Source organism: Anser cygnoides, chromosome 2, assembly GCF_040182565.1.
Source record: "Anser cygnoides isolate HZ-2024a breed goose chromosome 2, Taihu_goose_T2T_genome, whole genome shotgun sequence".
Classification (NCBI taxonomy): Eukaryota; Metazoa; Chordata; class Aves; order Anseriformes; family Anatidae; genus Anser; species Anser cygnoides.
The window spans coordinates 41,143,352-41,159,752 of NC_089874.1; the positions used below are offsets into that span (position 1 = coordinate 41,143,352).

A 16,401-nucleotide genomic window follows, 5' to 3' on the forward strand; every position below is an offset into this window, starting at 1 on the left:
TGGACTTCCTGTCCCCCATGTAACTTGTTAAATCACTGCTACTTCTCAGACTAATGGCGTTTTGCTTTAGTATCTTCCATTTACAAACCTTCCAGCATTTTTTTACAGTATCTATGGGTAGTACCTGTCTATTATTTTCACTTTGCCCCTAGAGAAAATGAGATCTGGCTCAAGCAATATAACTACTTGTGAACAGTTTAAGAAGTAACATTGAATCCCAATTTCCAGTCCACTGACTGGTGCAGATTAAGTGATCATTGATAGAGGGAGGAGTCTTAGACACAGATCTGTAATCTTTTATTAGAGCAACAAGTACAAATATCAGAGCAAATTCCCTTGCTTTTATTTATTACGTGTAGATGTGCATTCAGGTACTCTTTCTTTGGGCATAAGACTCAATCTCCTTAAAGAAAGCAGTTCCAGTACCCCCAACATAAAGAAGTATTTAACTAGTCACGTCAAGTGCTAATCAGAATACTTATGTGTTAATTGATTAATAAAACTATAACTACATCTTTATTGTCATTGTAATTGAGAGTTTCATTCTATACCAAATAGACATACAATTTGCATATTCATAAAACTCAGTGGGAGCTCTTTTAAAAGTCAACCAATTTTAATAAACATAGGCAAAACTGGCTTATTAAATACAAATTAAAGCTGGAGACACATCAACTGAAATGTCACCCTATTTTATGTTCTTAGGTTACCGCATCAAGGATTATTTTTCAAAACAAGTCCACAAGAAACACTTTTAAACAACAATCCCAGCATGTGATGGGGAAATGTGAACACCACAGTGATAATCACTGTGTCACTTATTACTGATGCTCTGCAGAGTAGCTCACTAATAATAAGTCAAGTGTTCTTCTTGGAGATAATGGTGTAACTAGCTCCATAGTTCAGGAGCCCTCTATAGGAATGCCAAATTTTAAATATACAAAATCTCTTTCTATATATTGAGTATTACAGTTTATTAATTGATAAGATGGAAAGTCCTCTCATGGATTAATGTCTGATTAAATATTCCTATCTAACAAAGACCAGGAATAAATTGCAGATCCACAGAGGAAGAAGTCTACATGTGGAAGTTTCCTAAGGATCCGTACTTTTCATAAACTGTTTGGAAAACACCGTAAATCTGGAATGAATAAAGTTGCAGTGGTACTATATTATTTTAAACGGCTAAATCTAAACCTGAATGTGAACGTTATAGAAAGGTTTTGCAGTCCTGAGTGACTAGGCAACAAAACTGCAGATGAATCACAGTTTCTGACAATATGAGTACTAGCAGGTATGGAATGAAATTATCAGGTAACAAACAGAAAACAAATGACAATCTGTTTCACAAAGCACTGAAGTAAAATATGGAATGCCACGTTATAGTAAAACAAAGACAGCAAAAATACAAATGGTATCAAAGAGGGATATGTGAAATTCATGGGGGATAAGCACTTCGGTGGATATTAGATGTGATGGTCCAACACAATGCCCAGCTGCATATGCTGGTAGGCAGCAGCAGGATTTCTGAGAAATACTAGATTGTGAAATAGACTGAATCAGCCTGAGATCCAGAATCAAGGTGACTGCCTCCACATCGCTGAAAGTGTTTGAGCCACACCTACCTGACAACTGGACAAAACTCTACACAAAATGCCATGATGGACATCGCTTTTACTTGAAGCATGAACAAATCAGCAGTGCTCCTCGCCATTACCATCTTAGACTGTAAAAAGGCAAAGATACGTGTCTTCTACACCACAAAATGACCATATTCCTCTCATGCCTCAAAGATCAAGTGAATGTGGACACTCCACAATGTAACACTGCAGTCTAGAGGCTGTATTTAACATCTCTAGGTTAAAGAGCAGGATTCACAGAAGCTATGGCAGATTAACTCATATCAGGCTCCTAAATCCTAGGAGCCCAAAAATAACGTTCTGTTTTTAACAGCCACATAAAGTACACTTTGGCTTTCATCTATTCACTAGTACTTGGGTAGAATTTTATGCTAAGAGGTTTCGTATTTTCTGAAACAGCTTCTGTCTGGTTTGAATCACAGGGGCCTTTTTCCTTCTCTCAATTCATGCCTTTGGGGTGCCTGCTACTGTTTTTACTCTCAGATGTAGTGCAGAAGGGTAGGTTGTGGCAAAAGGTTGTTGTGGAGGGGGTTAGATGGAGGAGCATCTGCAGCAGAGGTGACCCATGAGCTCAGCCTCAGAGGAGCTTCTTGCCTGTCCTGAGAGGCTGAGCTGGAGCCTCAGCCTGCCACTTGTCTGCTCCTATGCCAGGCTGTCCTCTGAGCCATCACACTAGCCTGTGGGGTGGCTTTTAAAGCAAGAACATTGTGCAAGCTTGTGATGTGACACACTAAGAAAGCTATAATTTTCATATTGTATCTCCTTACCAATTGTAAATCAGTCATTTTAAGGATGCTTTCCATTCTTGCTTCCCTTCAGGCATCTCTTATTTCTCTCTGGAAAAAGAAAAGATGTAGTTTATAGCTAACTGCAGGACTGAAATGACATATATAATAGCAACAGCAGGCAACAAATGTGTCCCTAAAGTGGCAATATGGTGCCTTTTGTTTTGTTTTAAGACTTTGGAGTGATAGGCAATTTGTCTTTCTGAGCGTCTATTTGAATAGTTACAGGGAATTTAGAAGACAATGTTATGCATGTTCAGTAATGAGGACTGCATGGTCTGACTTAGGCCCTTTGAAAATTGAATGATACGACAACACAATCAGGACAAAATGCTAATTATTATGCATAGGGTTATTAGCATTAGAGATTAATAATAGTTTTTACTTTAATTCTCTTCCAGTCATCTTTTCCTTTCAGTTAAAAAACACAAAACAAACACATTGTGATCAACAGATATTGCTACACGAATCTGAACTCTGACACATTGTGTGGGAACGAACATAGCCTGAGTGGAACTCTTTTGCCTTTAGGAAAAAAAGATGGCTTATAATTTCCAAACACAATGGTTGATGTATATAACAAAATTCAGCTCTTCCCCCTAACTCTTTAAAGAACTGCTTTGTGACTCTATCTACAAGCAACCCAACTTATTTCCTCATGTCTCTGAGGGGATGCTGAGGAGGTGCTAAGTCCCTGACCACAGCGCAGCGCCCATACGGACAGGTACAGCAGAAGCCCCTCACCACACTCCTGGCAAACCCCACTCCAGGTACAGGGACACATGCAGGCAGGAGATGCGAGAGCCACGATGCATTTGGTGCTCCCCAGATCTCTTTCCCTTTCCCCTTTACTGAACTCGGAGAGCACCTCACAGGGACAGGTGCATGGAAAAGGAAAGGGATAGGGGCTGGGACAGCTGAGCACCTGCAGCACTCTGACGCGAGCTGCACTTGTACCAGCTCACATTTCCAACACCACGGTGCCAGGAAAACCAAAGCCCCGGTGCAGATCCTTGTGGCTGGCGGCTGATCTGACGGAGGGACGTCTGTCTGCATACCTTCTGGCTAGGAATTTAAGGGGGGGCACACCAGATGCCCGGTGGAGATCCCCTGGCACAGGGATGGGGTAAGAGGCGCACGGAGCAGCACCGCTCGCTGCTAGCTGCCGGCCACCCATCCGCATCCTTGTGGCTTTAGCTCACGACTCGCTTGGGAGCCCCTCTGCTGCTCACTTCACTTCTCCCAGTGACTCCAATTTCACGTTGTCGCATCCGCTTTCTCTCTTATTTTTTTTGAACTTCTTCTCCCTTTGCTTATTGAAAGAAAAACCTGGGGTGATCATGCTGGCTTATACGATAGTTTTAAATGTGCACCAAAACTTCAGCAGTGTCGTGGGTGACATTCTATCAAAATTATTTAGTAGGCTGATTTGTTTTTATTCGTAAATGTTTTCTTAAGGGGACAAGTCTCATTAACCAAAGTGCAAAAATTAAAATTAAAACAATAAAAATAAATATGAAAACCTCATTAAAATTAGTCCCTGACTAGCATGTTTTGTGATAAAAGATCATTTCAACATCTGTCATTATTCCAGGCGCTACATGTTTTCAATACTAATGTTTTTGTACATGTTTTTCGATACTAAGATGCTGCTGAAGGTAAGAATACATATCGGCATTTCAGATTAAGATGGTTTAGCTACATCGCGTTATCCCTGAGCTCAGGGTCCTAAGTGAAAGGAATTAAGGTTAAGGGTTACAACCCGTGTATTTCATGGGTGAAAATGCCTAAACTGTGCATTTAAACAACCTCATTTCTGTCCTCCTTTGCTGGCACAAGGCTATTCAAAGCCTGCTGTCAAAATACTTCTGTATGTGGTCCTAAATTAGACTAAATTGACTTTTAAAAGCAAATTGCATCCAATTTCTTTATGATTACTATGTCAGTATTGAAAACTGGGTTTATCTCCTGCATTTCCCCGTTACCGTATGCAAGAGGGAGCAGCCTACAAACCATCACAGATTGCTTTCTCCCACCAACCTCAGTTCTTTCAAGGTATGTGGGGTGGGGGTTCTCGCTGTCACAAGGCTGCAGGCAACAAGGCAGCAGGAAGCCAAGTACCTCAAGCAGAGGGCAAAGAGGGAAATCTCCGCTGGTGGTTTCCATGGCAATCAGACAACCGGAGCGATCTGCACACCGGGCTCCGGGAAGGGGCCAGCACCTCCCGGTGATCCTGCGCTTCGCACCTTCCACTCGCCCCTCGCTCAGCAGGGCACTGCCTGCTGAAGGTGCAGCTGCCAGAAATGATTCCCTCTGAGTTTCTTTCATGAATAACTGTGCTGCCCTGGTGACATCTAGAATCCCCCACTGGGATCCACACAGACCTCGATGTAGGTCACTGCCCAAATTGTCACACCCGTCTCCAGCCCACGCGGCCACGCGCCACGCAGCGCAGCAGAATTCCAAGCTGTAACAAACAGGCTTAGGAAAAAAATAGTTAAAGCTACTGTGGGCCTTCCACCTCCATTCAAATCACACAAGCAGCGTACCACAATATGCAAGCGTTCTGTATTTTCTTCTGGAATGAAGCTCAAGCATTTCTACTACCTGCATGCAACATAAATCATGTTGTCAGTGGCTTTACAAGTTTTGGTTATGATTTGAATCAAGCTTTAACTTAAAATGACTTCAGTAGATTCTCTGACTATCACATCTTTTACTTGTACTTTCTCACTCAAAGGAGGTGACAGCAGTATTCTGGCTTAAATGACTGATCATTATCATTATTGATAAGGTATTAATGCTTTGGTGTAATTTCCCTCAAAAGTGTAAACTGTACTTACTGACCTTTGTGATACAAATAAATGAAATCAAATGTTGGTAGTGATGGGATCCTAGGGACTGGTTTCTATGGAAAAATATACTAGTGGGTCACTTGCTTGGTTTGTATAATAGGCACTGCCTCTTGCATAAGAAATCACGGAAATATTAATGTAAAACGACTGCTGTGTCTCATAGTGTATTATCATATTATGAAGCTTTCAATAGATGATCTTTCCCATGTTCTTAGACAACCTTGACCTTCAGTTCTTAGTGGGGTGAATAATATTACATCACATCTAAAGAGAACAGTGTAATCATCTTTTCTATTTGCAGCACTAAGACAGTCAACGGTATTTGATACAATCAGCATGTGTCTTGATACTGAAGGCACATGGTGACAAGTCTAACTGAATGTAGTTATTTGGCTGTCATGAAATGCACCTTATGGTGATAAACTTCAGCCATAAAATTGGAAGACTATCACATAAACATGTTTCATGAAGAAATACACTAGCAGAATTCACTGCTAGTTTATAGTAGGAAAACTGCGTTCTATTTATTATGCTGCAATTTTTACAGAACGTCAGGTTCGAAAACTCATTACATTTTACAATGAAGTAATTACTGGGTGTTGATTCTTCTCCTTCAACCAACAGGTCTATCTAATTAGTGTACAACAAATTGAAATACTGCGATTAAGGATGTATGAGAGGATACTAAGCCTGGATGCAGTTTCACTGTGCTTAGGAGAAGGGGGAACTGCGCATCTGGTCCCCCACCATGTGCCTGGGGTAGGTACCTCCTGGGGCAATGCTCCTGGGGAAATTTCTCTGCTTTGCATGCTCTCCTCCATAAACATGGTGTAACACGGACACTACAATAAGCATATGAAGGCAGTCCATTTCACGCTTGTGTGTACTAAATCTTAAACTTGATACAAAACAGCATTTTCTTTTCATTACTTATCAGACTTTTTATCTTTTAGATAAATTTCTTCTCCCTGTAATCTTAAAGGATATGGTGTTCATAACACTTACTGAAGGTTAAGCTATAAAGCTACCCAAAACAATAGCTTCAATAAACTCAGTCTTATCTTCAGCATAAGTCAGCCTCACTGCCGAGTAATGTTTCCAGCTTGGTATTTTATTGGTTGTGGGGGATGTTCTGAGGCACAAGGAGCAGGAGGGTTTCTCAGTCCTACTGAAAGTCAACAAGAATTGGAGGCTTCCCTCCATCTGTGCTTTCGAAGATCCCCACGGTGTGTTTGATCAGCTGCCTGTCAAGGAGATTTTGAAATAGGAGGTCACTCTTCTACTGGATTAAGACTCCTGTCACTAGCAGTAACGGGATGTGAGTGTGACTGTGCTCATAAACCATTCCCCAAAAGCAATGTGACTATCTAAGAGTCTGTGTTCATCTGCTCTTTTCATGCTGCCCAGGTAAACAGTGGGGCAGAAATGGTCTTCAAGGAATATTTGCAATGTAGTGGGTTACTTGGAACACATTTACCCTGCTCCACCTGTTCAGAGTCTGTAAACTGGACAGCATTACAGTAGGGGTACCCTGGAATGGCGGCAGAAGAAAAAGATTGATGCAAGCTATGCTTTAGCTATTCAGGCAGCAGAGCAGACACCTTTGGGCCACTGCAACTCAGCATAAATGTAAACTACATAAATCTTGGCTGCTGTTCACATATCTGCTAGAAGAAGAGGAAATAATTAAATAACCCTGATTTTTTTTTCAGGTCAGAAAGGTTGTCCGCTCAAAATTATTTAATCTTTTCAGTACTCTTGTGGCTATTCATGGCATTAGACAGCTTTATGATTATAAAGATAATATCAATGCCTCACTTTTAAGTAAGACTCATCCAATATTAATCGTTACTTGGTTAATTCAACAAAGAAAAATAATCACCAAGTCTCAAAGAAACAAGAATGTTGTTACAGGCTTATTACATTTACACATTAGTTAACCTCACTAGAGCTACTGATGCTCAACAGACATGATTAATAAAACTAAAATGGGGTTTCTCCAGCCTAAGCTTTGACATTATTGAGTTATTCTTTGCTAAAAAGCAGGTTCTACTAGATGAAGCAAAATTCTCTTTTTGCTTTCGGAGAGGCCAAGCAGCGCTTTTGGATGTCAAGTTAGGAAAAACTGAAACTTCATGTTGGCAATAAACTGGAAAATTTTATGAATTCTACCAAAGAACTGTTGATAAAACACGGTCATTCCAAGATTGTTAGGAAGATTATTTTTCCTCACTCATTTTATTTTCTTTATTATTGATTCATATCCTGTTATTAGCATGCCAAAATCCCTTCCCATGTTGTGCAAATAATTAGTGAGATAACATATTCACGCTAAAATGCTGTTTTGTCTTTTGACTGCACATACTGGAAAAAATTGTATCAGTCTACCTTTTAAAAAATAGAATATCAGATGTGCCATTTTCCACAAAGCGGGCAAAATCTTCTGTTTCATTTATGTCCTATAATGTACAACAAAAAAAATTAGAGGGAAAATGCGTAAGAAAAATTACACTACAAGACAGTCTGACTATAGATAAGAGTTCTAGACATATGAGATTTTCCTCATAGAACTGGGCATATTCACATGAAGAAAGTCATTAGAAAATGACAGATAAACATCAGGGCAGAGATCACTGGGGAATTATGATAAATTTCTTGCTCCTGTGATCATTAATCAAGAGATATAAGTGTTGTTGATCTCCTGAGATAGGGGAATCCTGGGTTGCTGCCTCTGCTCCACAAATTATTAATATGTTCTCATGTTATAAACCTTCCTGTTCTACTGCAGATTTAAAGTATTCCCTATGGTTAGTTAGAATAAATGAAATACCAAGAGATTAAAAAATCTGCAGATATTAAAACAGTGGCTAGAGAAGGCAATGTTATACCATATGTCTGGTAAGAGAAAATGATAAGCATCAGAAAGTATTTTTTGCACACTCCCTACCAAGCCAGTGCGAAAGATTTGCCTAGGTAATGACACAGCAGCTTGGCAGGGTTTTTTTTAAGTGGGCTTTAGAATTTTAGAAAGATTTTTGAATTTTGGCTTTCAATTAATCTGCAGTCCTAGGGGCATTAATTATAAATATGAAACGAATGTACATTTAATAGATAGGTCAGGACACAGTTTGAACATTTTAACCATGAGGTTTTAAGATTGCTGCAGTCTAGACCTGATTAGAGATTAAAAAAAAAAAAAAAAAAAAAGCACGCACAAATAAGATTAAATGGCTAAAGCCCATCATGGTGGTAGATTAACTGCCCCAGGTGTTCCTTATGATGTGCCATGATGCTTAATGAGTTCCTTAATGATTTGGAAAGGGGAAAGGATAGCATGGCAACAAAATCTGTTGAGGATGCTAGGCTGTATAGGTGTACAAGGACCTGAGATGACTGTAGAGAATGTTAAAGAAACTTAAATAAGATAGGTGAAAAGTCAGCATGATATCAAAGAAATTCAAAATCAGGCTGCAAAGATAAATAATCTGTTCAACTTGGAAAGCTCTAAACTGATTTTATCATTTAAAGGAGACTTGGGACATCAATGTATACAGACCAATGAGCAACTCCAGTCAAAAAAGTAGATCAGACATGGAGTGTGCAAAGGGAAGGAATAAGCAAGAATGTGGAGACCACTGTAATGGCAGCACAGAAACAGTGGAGCAGCGTGGGAGAGTATGTGGCACCCAGTCTCCAAAAGGGTGCTGAAGGGGAAATACAAGAATTTTCCTGGAGTGTGCAATGGTAGAAGCTGTCAACTTACAAACAGAAATCTGTGCATTAATGTATGTTCTAAATCATGTAGTTAACAATCCTCACCTTTTTCTTGTTTGTAAAGTGAAGGAGGCATTCAGTGTAACCAAGAAGTAGAAAGCTCGATACATTTTTAGTCCATTTAAGCTGCAAAATTCACTGCCATAGGAAATCATTGAGACTAAGAATTCAATAAGATAAAAGGACTGAATGATCATGTAGATAACAATATATAGACCTATCATAATTATTGATTAAAAAAAAAAAAGTTAAATAGCTATTGTATAACACTTGATAGCCATGAGGTTTCTATAGCTTCCTCTGAAAGTCAGGGTGCTAGGCCTATCATTTGGAGAACAGATGTTGAGGAGTCACTTGGCATTTCTGAGCCTGACACAGAAAAATATTTTTAGTCATGACAAAACATAGCAATAATAACAACAAAAATATACTGAGCTACGTAACCTAATCTTTAAAATCCACTTTTGTGCTTATGCCTAGCTAAACACAGACAAGTAACCATAGACAGAATGCCACTTCCTTTCAGAAGAAATCCCCCTCAACTATAAATTCAGTCAAAAGTCAAGCCAATCTAGTGTTTTATTTCTGACTTTATACTTTCTAGACTCATTTTTGCACACACACGGACTTGCTCGCACACAGGCACATGCACACGCTTGTGCCCTCGCATGCACCCGCACCACACTCCCCTCACCCTCTCCATGGCAGGAGCCAGGCTGGGCTGGGGCCAGGGAGCACCGCTGCCATCGGGAGGGGATCCCATGCCTTCACCCACTGTCCCCATACTCACCCATGGGCTTCCCCAGGAGGCAGGTGGGTTTGGGCTGGGTGCAGGAGCCCGCAACCATGCTGTTTTCCCTCTTCTCCAGGCCCAAGGGAGACATCTTGGCACCTGCACCGGCCCACGCTGGTGGGGGAGATTGAGGCAGGAGGCTGAGAGGGATGGCGGGGCTGTGGGACACAAGGCCTGCTCCTGAGGGGAAGGTGGAGAGACAGGGCATCTCCCACATGTCTGTGATGTCTGTCTGTGGTAGTGGGGCTAAGGGAAAATCCACGGGTGGGAGGTGGCCTCACCCTAATGTAGAGTGGGCAGCCGGCTGCCAGGCTCAGCATCTCCTCAAAACTGATAGCCAGATCAGAGAGAAACATTGACAGAGAAGCTCTAAATTCTCCAGTGTGGAGTGTGGCCACTCTACACTCTAATGCGGTCTTGAGGTGCTCAACATTAACCAATAAATGTTTTTAAGTGAGTAAAAACACTGTGTTTTTTTGTTTGTTTTTTGTTTTTTGGCCTGCGAGAGGCAGAAGCCTTCCCTTCCATGGCTGGCATTACTGTATTTTCAAATCCCAAAAAAGGTTTTAAGTGGTGTTCTGCTGAGCATACGTTTCACGTAAAACAAGGTGGGGACAGATGACAGCACTGGGGGAGGGAAGGAATGTTTCCTCAATATTGTACTTCGTTGTGTTTTTTTTTTTTTTTTTTTTTTTTTGGCATAGCTACTTCCTTGAGTGGCTCCAACCTGTCAGAAAGTGTGAAAATGTCTTCTGTTCACATCTGAGAAAAAGATGCACAGCTGAATCAAGGAATGGCTGCGTAAGTAATTTTATTTTTTATGATTTGAGCCCCAAAAGGTCTTAAACTGTCAGATTTATTGTCTATCCAATTTTATGACTTTTAGTTGTATTTATTCTGTGATGTTTACCATCAAATGTGTCTACGTGAGCTCTGGTTTGTAGGCTTCCACATTGCTAAATCATTTTTTAAGCTTTAGATGTAGCTTCTGCTCAACATCAATCCCCCGAGATATACCATTAACATGAATCATTTCTGAAAGTATGTCGTGCAATATGAACTTCTCGTTGAGTCAATCATTCACTCTGATTGAAAGAAGTGATGACCTTCACAGAAGAAGCGTATCGCAACTAAATATCCCAGGACCCTCTTCACTACTGTCAGTCGTGTCTGCTTTTGGAGCTTGTGCAGACTTAATCATAGCACAAAAATAGGCTGAAGATTATTTTCCTTTATGTGGTTAGGTCAGCAGACCTTTAAATAAAAGACTGACAACAACCCCCTCTATTGAGTCACAGAGACCACTTTATTTCTTGAGTGTTGTTTTAACAGTGGACTTAAAGAAAAATGTAAGTGGTGCTTTGGTCAGTTTGTTTCATTTTCCTCAATGCCTATCAAATAAAATCTTCTTTATAAGTACTGTCTCCTCAGGAGGTATTACAGCAACGGATATTTTTTGTCCTCTTAGGAAAGAGGCCTAGATTTGCAAATGTACTCAGGCGTCTCCTACTACTGGTACTGTGAAGCTGGACTGAAAGCCTGGAACCCAAAGATCTGAACTTGCAATATGGGATGAAAGCATAATGTGATCAGCCAATTACTTCGAAGCCTGTTTAGTTAACTTATGCTTTAGCACAACTGCCTTTCTAAGAGATGATGTTATTTTACATTAGCACCTGTTCCTATACAACTACTCCAAAAGTAGAAGACTGGATAAAAAATAACAACATATTTTTGTTATTAAAAGGCATAGGTTTTTATAATGGGTTCCATAGTGGATGGCCTTTGAGATCTTGGATTTGTCACTCACCCTTCCTGTACATCAGCTCTTTCTTCTGTAAATTAGCCTAGTTATATGTTCCTGCTTTATAAAATCAGTGGGAGGCCTGGTTCAGCCTGGTTCAGCTTGGTTCTTTCATTAATGATTTAATGTGCTTGGAGATTACTGGGTGTAAAGGGACATAAAAGGGAAGTTAAATTAAACAGTGATATTCTAGAAAAAGGAAATAAAAATAAAACAGTGACGGTTCCACACACTTTCACAAAGTTAGTTTTTCCTATTGTATGCTGCATTCTGCAATGTAAATAGTATAGATATCTTCTTTTCCATTTGACAAGCAGAGAGTGTTTGGAGACAGTCTTTGCAATTTGTGAATATAGCATTTTCTTCTGAAAATAATCTGATTTGAAAAAATGATTATCTGCTTCCTAAGCAATATTTCTGCTGAAATACTATATTTCAACAAATATAAACACTTCAACAAGACTAAATATGCAGATTGCATGTGTGTAAGTTCACACTTGCTCTTAACTTCCAAATTCTTCAGTCACTGCAATACTTTCTACGTTTGTATGTAGAAGAAAACCTGTTTGTGTCTGACATTTAACCAATGTATACAGGATAGTCTTAGCAGAAGGATGACAAAAGTGACACCTAATGACCCTATGTAAAATTTTAGTTTGTTGTGTCTCATAGTATGATATACTGGCAATGTCATTTGAAATGATTTAGAGGAAGACACACACACACACAAAAAAAAGCAATTACTGAGTACCTCTTCTCAGCTCCATCTGTTGAATAATCTAAAAAAACACAGGAGTTTTGAAGTTCGAAATTTCAGAAAATATATTATTAATATGACCGCATAATCTTATTAGTTGCTTAGTTGGAAAAGCATGTAATATTCATGCAAATTCCTGCTACTGACAATTAAACGAACACTAATATGTTACAACTGCATTTGGAAGCATATTTTTCTATGGTATGTCTAATGCAAGTGAGAAAAAAATGAGATGGATGATAAAAAAAAATCATTGACATAGTATTTAAAAAGTAATGAATTGAGTGTTATTTCCAATAGGAAGTACCACGCCCAAAGATAATGATTTTGAATTCAGAATGTTATCCTGTTCATTTCTTACTTTGCAGAGTACACCAATGTATAGATATGTCCCACTGTCATACATGCTGTTTACACCCAAAGCAATTTGGTTTTTTTCTATAGATATTGAAATGAAGGAATATTCTTTCAGCATGATCACGTAGGACTATGGCATTTAAAGGTCATCATGGAAAGCATCTTCCAGACACCTACTATCAACAGTAACCTCTCAGAGTATTGACTGATAATGATTATGTATTGTTAAAAGCATTTTCTGTCAAATAGAAATAAATGTTTTTCATATTGTTTCCTGCTTCTTGGATAAATAGAAAAAGATAAGATTTTCAGTATTTATTCTACTGTCTGCTCATGTATGTGAGCAGCCCCTTCAGAGTTTAATCTCTATAGCAATATTTTCTTTATAGATATTACAACCTTGAATTGAGATTTTAACATCAAATACAGTAAATTTTAGTGTTCAGAACTGTCAACAGTGATAATAACAAAACATCCCTAAGGCTGTGTGGCAGCAAAGACTTTTAAAAGTAACAAAATAGATAACAAATCATCATAGACAATTGTCTCCTTCAATTTCTTGAGCCTCTGTTATAATATTTTCAGACTGCCCATTGAAACTAAGAGGAAACACAGGACACCTAATTGATAGCAGCTACTTTTAGGTGAAAAGGAAAACTGAAGCGTAATCCAATGAGTGTAGGAAGATACTGATTTACTGTTATGCTGGAGGTTGGCTGGTTCCCAGAGAATGTCTTTGATCTTTTGGCCATCACAAACCTTATGGAATCTGTAGGTGTAATTGCTACTTTCAAGTCAGGCTAAATCAGGAAACAGTCACATTCCTCTTTATTTTGGAACAGTATCAGATTGTATCCAAATCACAAAGCAGCACACAAGGCTGGGATAAGCACCAAGCTATGAGGGCTGAGGGTGTGTTTCAGCGTCGTTGTTTTTTTTCGGTTGGTTGGTTGGTTTTGCAGCTGGCAAGAGATTCCTGCTCCCCTTTGCTCCTGTTTGTTTCTGCTCTTTCTTGTGTTTACTATCCCAAGTTGTGCTGCAAGGCTAAGCCAAAACAATGAAACAATCCAGTTGTGCCGCTATTTTTTATTTTTATTTTTAAATAAAAAGGTCTTCCAAAAGCACGAGAAGGAATGATTAGCTCAGAGCACGTCAGTGATCAAGCCTGCAATGTGATCCCACAAACATTTGCACTGGCAGTTCAGAGTGGACTAACTACAGCATAGGTGGGGCTGAAGAAGGGGGTAAAAACAAGTGAAAAGGAGCAAATAGTGGAAGGATGCTTTCAAACTGACTTTGCTGCTGGAGAAAACATCCATGGAACTACATGCTTGGGAGTTTTCCCTGGGGTCTGAACAGAAATGCAGAGACTGGGTGTTGTTCTGATGTCTTTGTAAATATTTGTGATTCAGATGCCACTACAAAGGCAGCAGGAAAGCCCAGAGGACAGCAAAGGAATCATAGTAGCATGGCTAAGGGACAGTGTTTTGGGGCTGGGTACTGGATAGAAAAATTTGGAATTATGATTAGGGATTATGAGCAGTCTCCTGTTGACTGATTCCTAATGTGTTCAGGCAAGCAAGAATTGATGCCTATTCTCTGAGGATAAACAAGTACATGAGGCAAATTTCTAATTATATTTTATTTCCTTTGTTGCTGGAAACAACTCACAGAACTCAAAGAATTTAATAGCTATTTAGTCTAAAAGATTTTCACTATTACATACAGCAGAACTGACAAAGAAAGCATGACTAGCCCAAGGAACTAGCTTCATTATTAATTACAGTAATTATTTATGATGTTTTTGTTAAGCAGTGACAGTGCACTTAGGACTGCATATAGCCGAACCAAATGCCCGAAGGACTGTGCGATGGAAAGCAGGTGCTGACCATCTGCATCTCTTTATGGTGGATATTGAAAGTGTTTTGTCTTTGGTGGATATTGAAAGTGTTGACAAGGGACTCTAAGCTGAAAAGGAAACTATTCATATACTCATAGAAGATGTCTAATCCTCTGAAATACTTATATTGTTGTAATACCTAATTGTTACAAAATCTGAATGCTTCATAATCATTTATTCTTACAAATAGTAAGCAAAAGAGTAATAGCTGTATTAATAAATTGGAGACTGAGATTTGATTTATTAACAGTAATGGGAGACCTGACGTTTAAACCTGGCTCCCCACAGTCCTAACAGGTTCAACACCTTTTTTAGGATTCATACACTTATTTTGGTTCCCTCCCCTTCACCTCACCTTCCCATCTTACTCCTTTCCCCAGTCCCTTTCAACAGCCCGCCCACCTGCTGGCCCTGGGTTATCGTTGCTGATGTGCTGTAACTCATCTCTAACAGTTGCATCTAATGAAGTGCTCTTCATTTATTGGGAACCAGTACATTTCTTGACCTACTCCTCATCTAATAGGGTACATGGATTTTTCTAAATACTAGGGTCATGCCTCGGTCTTCACTGGCAGTCAGGCTTCCCACACCTCTCAAGTTACTGAACCTCTAGGCAGGGGCTGGGGGAATGAAATCCCTACCACTGTAAGTGAAGAGCAGATTCAGGACCACTGAACAGGTGGAAACTGAGCAGGTACGAGTCTATGGGACCTGATGACATGCATCCCAGGGTCTTGAGGGAACTGGCTGATGGAGTTGCCAAGCCTCTCTCCATCATACCTGAAAAGTTCTGGCAGTCAGGCAAGGTCCACAGTGACTGGAAAAAGGGAAGCATTGCTCCCATTTTTAAAAAGGGTAGAAAGGAAGACCTGGGGAACTACAGACAGATGAGCCTCACCTCTGTGCCTGGGAAGATCGTAGAACAGATCTTCCCCGAGACAATGTTAAGGCACAGGCAAGACAAGGAGGTGATCCGAGACAGCCAGCATGGCTTCACCAAGAGCAAGTCACGCCTGAGCTATCTGGTGGCCTTCTGTGTTGGAGTGACTGCATCAGTTGACAAGGGAAGACCGACTGATGTCATCCAACTGGACATCTGTAAGGCCTTTACATGGTCCCACACAACATCCTTATCTCTAAATTGGAGAGAGATGGATTTGGTGGATGAACTTCTGGGTGGATAAGGAATTGGCTGGATGGCCACAGTACAGACTGGGAGAAGAACTCATGGAGAGCAGCCCTGCAGAGAAGGACTTGGGGGTTCTGGTGGACAAAAAGCTCAACATGTGCCGGCAGTGGGTGCTTGCAGCCAAGAAGGCCAACTGCATCCTGGGCTACATCAACAGAGGAGTGGCCAGCAGTGTGAGGGAGGTGATTGTCTGCCTCTGCTCTGCCCTTGTGAGGCCCCACATGGAGTGCTGTGTCCAGGTCTGGGGCCCCCAGCACAAGAAGGATGTGGGGCTGTTAGATCAGGTCCACAGGAGGGCCACAAAGATGATCAGAGGGCTGGAGCACCTCTCCTATGAAGACAGGCCGAGAGACGTAGGGGTGTTTAGCCTGGAGAAGAGAAGGCTCTGGAGAGACCTCATTGCAGCCTTTCAGTACTTAAAGGGGGCTTGTAAAAAGATGGAAAGCAACTTTTTACATGGGCAGATAGTGATAAGACAAGAGGGAATGGTTTAAAGCTAAAAGAGGGTAGATTTAGATTAGAAGTTAGGAGGAAAGTCTTCCTGGTG

General features: G+C 40.3%; 2 long non-coding RNA genes across 2 annotated transcripts; one reads left to right on the forward strand and one right to left on the reverse strand.

Moving 5' to 3' along the window:
- Positions 1-239: 239 nt before the first annotated feature.
- LOC106030289 (uncharacterized) lies at positions 240-10,539 on the reverse strand. Its single transcript, XR_001203648.3, has 3 exons — positions 9,845-10,539; positions 2,408-2,476; positions 240-1,726 (listed from the first exon to the last, which is right to left on the reverse strand). It is a non-coding gene; the product is annotated as an uncharacterized lncRNA (long non-coding RNA).
- Positions 7,395-15,811, forward strand: LOC106030288 (uncharacterized). The gene is made up of 3 exons (XR_001203647.3): positions 7,395-9,867; positions 10,552-10,648; positions 12,853-15,811. It is a non-coding gene; the product is annotated as an uncharacterized lncRNA (long non-coding RNA).
- Positions 15,812-16,401: the final 590 nt, after the last annotated feature.